This window comes from Protobothrops mucrosquamatus, unplaced genomic scaffold, assembly GCF_001527695.2.
Source record: "Protobothrops mucrosquamatus isolate PMUCROS unplaced genomic scaffold, P.Mucros_1.0 scaffold352, whole genome shotgun sequence".
NCBI classification, from domain to species: Eukaryota; Metazoa; Chordata; class Lepidosauria; order Squamata; family Viperidae; genus Protobothrops; species Protobothrops mucrosquamatus.
In genome coordinates this window covers 541772-549508 of record NW_015386687.1, presented here as the reverse complement: position 1 = coordinate 549508, position 7737 = coordinate 541772, and positions in this window count along the sequence as shown.

Below are 7737 nucleotides of genomic sequence, written 5' to 3'. Positions count from 1 at the left end.
TCTGACTCCTGCTCCTCACACAGCTGAGCTTCATCAGAAACACGACTGGCGGGGCCAGGCTCTTCATCAAGCCGTGAGTCTTGTAATTCATCAGAGCCTCCCTCTGACCCTGATGGCCCCTCAACAGCCTCCTCCACCTCCTCCTCAGATTCCTCAGACTCAGCTGTTGGGAACACAGGCTGGCACGGAATCACAACACAAAATGGAATGGTCACATTGTTCCCAGTATCGTTCTCCTTCTCTCGCTGAGCTAAATAGCTATCACCCAGTTTAAGCCCATCAAGAGGGATGAGGCTGCTGCCTCATGAGTAGCCAGGCTAACTGCTGTTGCTCCTGCTTCCTCTCCACTCTGTATACATTTGGATCAGATAGAGGAGGCAGTTCTTCCTCATCCATGTTGGCTAGCTGCAGCTGCACGCTCTGTTTGCCTGAGGCCTCAGGGCTGTCCTGATGTAGCTGTGTTTCAACCACCCAATTGATGAGAGATCCCCTATACCCCAATAAAAAGGATTGGCCAATACAGAAAAAAATCCAATGCAAAGAAAAGCAGTCTGTCTCAGCTCCAAGCTAAGCGGCCCAAGGCAAACAAACACTTCACATGCCAGCTACAAAGTATCAGCTTAAACATTTAAGATAATCTTAACCTCCGGAATGCGAGGCCGGCTATCGACAATTAAAAATGACAGGATTAGAACAGGGACACAGAAAAACCATAATAATAACAATAAAACGCATAGAAACACTCCAGATCCTTTCCTGAGGCAAGGATTAACCTTTTCCTGAGCAAGACTGAATAAAGAAATTAGCCCATCAATAGACACTGTTCCACAAATCAGAAATGACAGCTTTGAAACCATGAATCAGAAATGACAGTTTTGAAAACCAAGAAAAGGTATACAAACTCACGCTTGGAGACCAACTCCTTCTAGCTAGCAGGGGATTCTTGCTGAATTGTCACTCAACTTTGATCCCCATGATTAAACCTCTCTTTCCGGTAGCTGGCTTCTTGTTCTATTTATTTGTTGAGCTCTGATTGCAGAAATCCTGGCTGGAAGAGTCCAAAACAGGGGAGTTCCTCCAAAACTATGTTCAACTGGCTGTTCCTCTGGTTGCTCCCTCTGTGATTGCTCCACTGCGCTTGGTCTTGCTGATCCTGGCTCATGGCCACCAGCCACCTCCGAGCTTGCTGCCACCCCCCCCCATGTGCTTGGGACCAGCTCATCCTCCTCCGAGCTGGCAGACAGGAAGGCATTCAGAGAAGTGTCCAAGGAGGCCATCACACCTCACTTCTTTCTGCAGATAGAAGGAACCCACTTTTAATAGAAAGACAAAGTTGGACCCATCCCTTCCAGTGGTGAGATTCAGCCAGTTTGCACCAGTTTGGTAGAACTGGTAGCTAATTTTTTGTTGCCCAGGCCCAGAATGGGCATCCACACAGAGAACGCATTGTTCATATATTTGAATCCTACCACTCATCCCTTCCCTCTATAAAAATGGAGGAGCAGTGCTAAGAATGCTTTGCATTGCATCAATTGCTTTAAAAAATAAACATATCAAATATTCTACATCTCTTTCAAGAGCAATGGATGCATTAGTCTCTTGTAGCAACATCAGCAGAGTTGTGTAGCTAGAAATCTACTGAATCTATTGAATAAGCCTCCATGAATCATCTTTTTTTTTAAACTTTTTATTGATTTTCTAATGTTACAATTATATCTTTGAAAAGCAATGTGGCGGCTGAGTTACAATAATTCAATTACATACAAATATTATTAGTACAAGTTTCCAACTATTTCAGCCAATATTTCCTCTCTTTTTCCCTTAATATGTACTGTCTCTTATTTGAATTAGTATACTTTTTATTCTATCAATCAAATACATAATAACTTTCTTACATTTATCAATAATTTTTAGTTTATATATATCTTAATTGTTTTAACATTCCATCTTTTAGACTATCAATAACCTAATAAATTTTCCCAGCTTTAATTTCCCATTAATATTTAAGTTTAACATTTAATATTTATCCTTTCCAAGTTTTAAATGACCCCAATTCCCTTTGTCACTGTTCCCTCCAACATCTGGTGTTCAGGATATATATCTTATCTATCTCAATTCTATATCAACAAATTGATAATACAATATAATATTCTTATTTTCTTATAATTTCCAAATATCTTAAATTCAATAATCAAAATTTCTTCCCATTTCAGCATTTAATACATCCTCTCTCTTCTTTATATCTACTTTCTCATATTTAAGTTAATAGTTTTCATTCTTACCAATACATCAAAACATGTTTAATTACATTTCATCAATCTTAACATATATATATGTCTTAATCACCGTTATCTAACCTTTATAAGCAACTCAATATTCAAATTTAACTGTTAACATTTATACTTCTAGGTTTTAAATAGCCAAAAATTTTCTTTATCTTCACTTCATAACAATATCTTATATTCAAAATACACATCTTATCTACTTGAATATATTCTATTTTGAATCTCATAAATAGGTCAACACCCCATTCTTCTTCAGTCTTATTCTAGCTTTCTTTCTTTGCCAGATCATCTTCCATGTCCATGCTTCTGAGTCATCAACCAGTTCTTCTTGTATTATTATATGTTGTGTGGTGTTGAGAAGACCATCCAGTTGCCATTTTTTTGAGAAGGCTAGCAGGTGTGGCAAGTCTAGAAGGTTGTCTCTTTATTTTCCCCTCTTCACATCATTGTCCTGAACTATTTATCTTTTCTTCCATCTGTTCCTCTTCTTGATCTTCAGGTTCCTTCTGATTTATATAGCAGGTTTTTTCCTCCATCCATATTGTCAATTTTTTTTTCTGAGTTTTCCATTGTCTGTACTTGTTGGGCAGTTAAATCTTCTGTCATAATATTTAATTGTTCCACTTTTTCTGTTGTGTTCTGTATAGTTGGTTTTTTAGTTGTAATCAAAATTTGAGTTTGCATATCTGAACTGCTTTCTCGTTTTTTTCTTTTTCTATAACAAGTTTTATTAATTTTCCATTTTTACAAACCTTCAGGTATTTAAGAAAGCAACATGGTGGTTGGGTAATACATAATCCAATAACACGCTTATCCATACATATATCAGTATGCATCATCAAAAATTTCCTCTGTTTCCCTTAATCATTATAACAAATTCAAATTGGTAGATTGCTGTAGAGATGGGGGCCAGGTAGAGGTCGGGAGCAGGAAACTGCCCCCTCCAAAGCCTGTGTGCCTCTTCTCTCTACATTATCTCTTCCCTTCACATCACTATGGCAATGTGGGAAACTACCCCAGGCCTGATATCAGCTAGGCTACACCAACAGGATGTGGCAGCAAGCTGCTCCCTGTTTTGGGCCTCTTGGCTTTCTATTCTTAATGATTGGCAAGGGGTTTCACCAATAGAAATGCTGTTACTATGCTGATGCCATGTTAAACTTTTGCTGCTTGGAAACCTATATATAAGGCAATAAATGCTGCAAAGGCAGTCAGCCATATTTGCACCCTGCAATGACTGAGCACTGATTACTACAGATTGCTAGTTATAACTCAATCATTTCAAACATTTATAAACAGCTTTTAAATTGTATATCTCCAAATCCTGTTTTTAACTTTTGTCTGGTTTCAATTAGAGTATTTAAGTTGGCTTACTGTCCAATAATATTTAAATTTCGAATAGCCCACGGTTCCCTTAATTTATACAAAATAGTATCATCTCTAAGATACGCTTATTGTTTATTCCACTTGTTGTAGCATGTTTTCACCACCCCAGTAACATACAAAATAGGACTTTTTTCCGGTTCAAAAGAGGAAACAAAGAACATTCCAGTTTTTTTCCCCTGTTAACAAAGAAAAAATAAACAGTAAGTTTTTGTTGAGATACAGAGCTTTTAGGGAGCCCAGGTATCCAGATATTATAAGTCCAGGTAAGTAGTCATTTAATCTTGTTGTTCCTTTTTTCTCTCTCTTGGTTTTATATTCCCAAAGTGAGCAAAAGCTGCAAAACTCAGCTGGGGGAAAGGGGTATTCCAAATTTTTTTACAAGAAAGTAGTTGGGAGGGGAAAAGGGAAAAATAGGGTCTCACCCAACTCCTCCAGTTGCTTCTTCATGCTTAGTTGGTGCTTTGGGCTTTCAGCTGGTTTGACTAAGTGAGGGGCCATGTTAGTGGCCGCTCTTTTCCTCTTCGGTCCTGAGGAGTTACTGCAGATCAGACAGAGAGGCTGCCGCCCCCCCCCCGCGATCCAGCAAGAGTCCCCCCAACGGTGGTCGCCCCTCCAGGGCGACTTTTGACCCATTCCAGGGTCTTTCGAAGGAGAAAAACCGGACAGCAGGGAGAGAAAACACTCTGCGTGTCTGCCAGCATCGAAAACTGGAACTGGAAGCCGCTTTCTCGTTTTTTTCTGAAAGGTCTCATTTCATCACCAGCTGTAAGGAGAGTTTGATAAATTGCTTTCAACGTAGCAAAAATTTGTTCCTGATTTTCCTCCATAAGAAAAGTCTATTCCTGATCTTCTTCCATAGTGATGAGTTAAATTAGAAGCTTTTACAGTTTTTTTCAGTAAATAAAAAGCACAACTAAATCTCTCACAGCTGGTGTTCAAGATTCATGAATCTTATCTTGTTTTCTGGACTGTCAGCCAAGTCTCTTTTAGAAAATAACAGATTGCAATTTCAGGTTTAGCCACAAGATGTCACCCCACTGTTTAAAGATTTCCTTTGCATCTCAAAGTTATTTTAATCCTTTCAGTTTTTCTTCTAATTTTATGAGAAAAAAACCAGATCTTCAATAAAAATAGAAAGTAAAAAATAGATAATAGAAAGTCTTTTAGTCCAAAAACTTTAGGAAATAAAATTCCAATTGGGATCCAATTATTTTTTCAACGTTTTAAAACTCCCCTGGATATTCGGTCACGGCTGTTTCTGGAGGGAGGGCTAAAATCCCCTTTCCCTCTCTACAGGAGGAAAAGTACTTTAGCAGCTTATGTAGGTAGAAAAAGTTAATTAGAATTTAAGAGAGGTAGATCTCACCCAGTCTCTTCCACGCTGCTTTAATGTTGCCTGATGGTGAGTGTGACTTCGGCTGTGGGTTTGCTATGGGTCGGAGGGAATGCCGGCTCTAACGGGAGAGCTACCGCTTTCCCGCGACCCAGCAAAAGCCCCTCCTTGCTGGTCACCTCTACGGGGTGACTTTTCGACCCTTTTAGGGCCCCCCAGCGATGTGAAACTGGACGAGGGAGCCAGAGCTCGTCTCCCAAGCGTCCATGGCGGCTGCGTCGGCAAACCGGAAGTCGCCTCCATGAATCATCTTGAATTCATCAAGATTGTACTCCTTAGTTATGACCAATGCAGATCCAAAGGCCTTGTTCCCAAAATTCTTTCCCACTTTCATATAATTAATAAATGGAGAGCAATTTCTTCTGGTATATTAACAAGGGCCTAACTTTATTTTTCATTCCAGATATTGCTAAAGCAGTCTCAATCATCACCCCCTAGCATCTTTTTTTTATTGTTGTTCTTTCTGTGCCTTTGAGTCAGTTTTTAATTCTTGGTGACTGCCTGGACCAGTGCCTGATGAGGGACAAATGACGTGGGTTTGTAATTTGTTAACTAACACAGTTATTTTGTATTTTAATTTGATGTATTTTCTCTCTTTTAAAATAATGTTGGTTCATTACAGATTGGAGTATAGGATAGCTGTATGGATTGGTTAGGTAACATTCCTAAACTGAAAAGATAAATCTTCAGATTGATTATTTTCTCTGTTCAGATACAATACAGACAGGAATTTAGAAATAGCTTTTAACATTCCTAAATTGAAGAGATAAACAGCCTGAAGATCATCTGAAGATAAGAAAAAGTTTGTTTGTACAAATTGGGGTCTGGTTTATCTCTTCAGTGAACTCTAAACAATCTTTTTCCTTACAATTTATGCCTCTTCTGATGTCAGATCTCATTTTAATGAACATGTGTGATATTATGGGATGCAAATGTGTAACATGCTTGACCACATGTAACTGATTTCCTATGCAAAGGGGAGGTTACTGTTATCCTGTCCAATCAACTTTCCTCTTGGATGTTTCTTTGTTATGCTAACTATAAAAGGTGTTGTAAGCTAAAGATCGGGGTTCCCTCTTTGAATGAGAGGAATCCCTTTTGTCTGAATATTCTGATAAATTGTAATAAAATGATCTTCCTGCCTTGGTTTGTCTCATTGGAAAATATGCATGCCGAGGCACGAGCCTAAAAGAGCCATATTTGGCCATCACTGAAGTTTTTTGGGCAAGTTTTCAGAAATGGTTTGCCATTGCTTTCTTCCTAGGACTGAAAGAGAGTGACTGGCCCATGGTCACCCAGCTAGATTTCTTCATGCCTGAGGCATGAATCCTGATATCCTAGTTTCTAGTCTGATGCTTTAATTGCCACACCAGATTGGCTCTCTGGGTATCCTATTTAGTGTCTCCAAATGCTTATCAATAGTAATGTACACGCAAGGCACTTTAAAAAATTCATTGTAGGAGTAGGAATGAGGACAAAATAGTGCATCACAGCAAGCTGTTTCTAGGGAATGTTCAGAACAGCATTTTATCCTCAAATTTAGAGATACTGTAAAACTTGGCAAAACTTGAGAAATCATAAAAATCCAATCATGAAAACCCAATCAGAGGCTTCTTAAAGATACAGCACTTTATTTTCGATCGAAATAAGTCCTGGGTGGGAACACAATCTGAACACTGACAGCAGTTGCGTTCAGAAGTGCCACACCTTAGAAAGTTAGTAGCATTGCTTTATAAACTTTGTTAGCCAATGAAAATCAGACAACAGAATTATTACAATATAAGGAAGACATTAATCATTCCTGTACACTCCTTTATTCCCTCCTTCAGTACATCACATCCGTGTACATCAGCGGTTCTCAACCTGTGGGTCGCGACCCTTTTGGGGGTCGCGCGAGCCTTTCACAGGGGTCACCTAAGACCATCAGAAAACACATATTTCCGATGGTCTTAGGCAGGGCTTGTCAACCGCCTTCTCTCCCTCCCCCCTCTGCTCCACCTCACTTGTTTGTGGAAAATATGCTGCTTGGCGGCAGTCTGCACGAACTCTACCAAATGTGCCCTGAGGGGGCGCATGAAGAGTGCAGGCGCAGAGCAAGGCCCCGCCCTACCCAGAGACTCATTGTGCAGCAACCGGATTGACTTCTTCTCCTGCACGCAGGTCAGCGAAGGGGAGGCTGCTGCAGCACCCAACTCCTGCGCCCGTCAGCTGGCGACTCCCGAACTTGCCCTTGTCAGCCAGTCTCCTTTGCCACCCCACCCGTCCTCGACTCCTCCTCCGCCTGTTCATGTCGAGCCCGCTGGGGCTTGACAGGGAGAGAGGGAGGGAAGGAGGAAGGGACTCCTCCTCCTCTCCTAAGCTTCAAGGCACGATCGGCTTCCCAAGGGAGCCACAATCCTCACGAAAGTGGGGGGGGAGAAGCAAAGGGGTGAGAAAGCTCGTGGCGGGCTCGAAGGAGCACCTGTCAGCGTTGGTGACGAGAAATTTCCCACAAACCCAGGGAAGGGGTGGAGAAAAGGAGCCCCCTTTGGGAGGAAACCGCCACCTTCTTCTCCTTGGCTTTGCGCTCTTCTGTTCCTCGGCAGCCGGGCTGACTGGAACTTCCTTTCCTTCCCTCCCTCTTGGTCTCTTCCTCCTTCCCTCCCTCTCCCATTGTCCCTTCCTTCCTTCCTT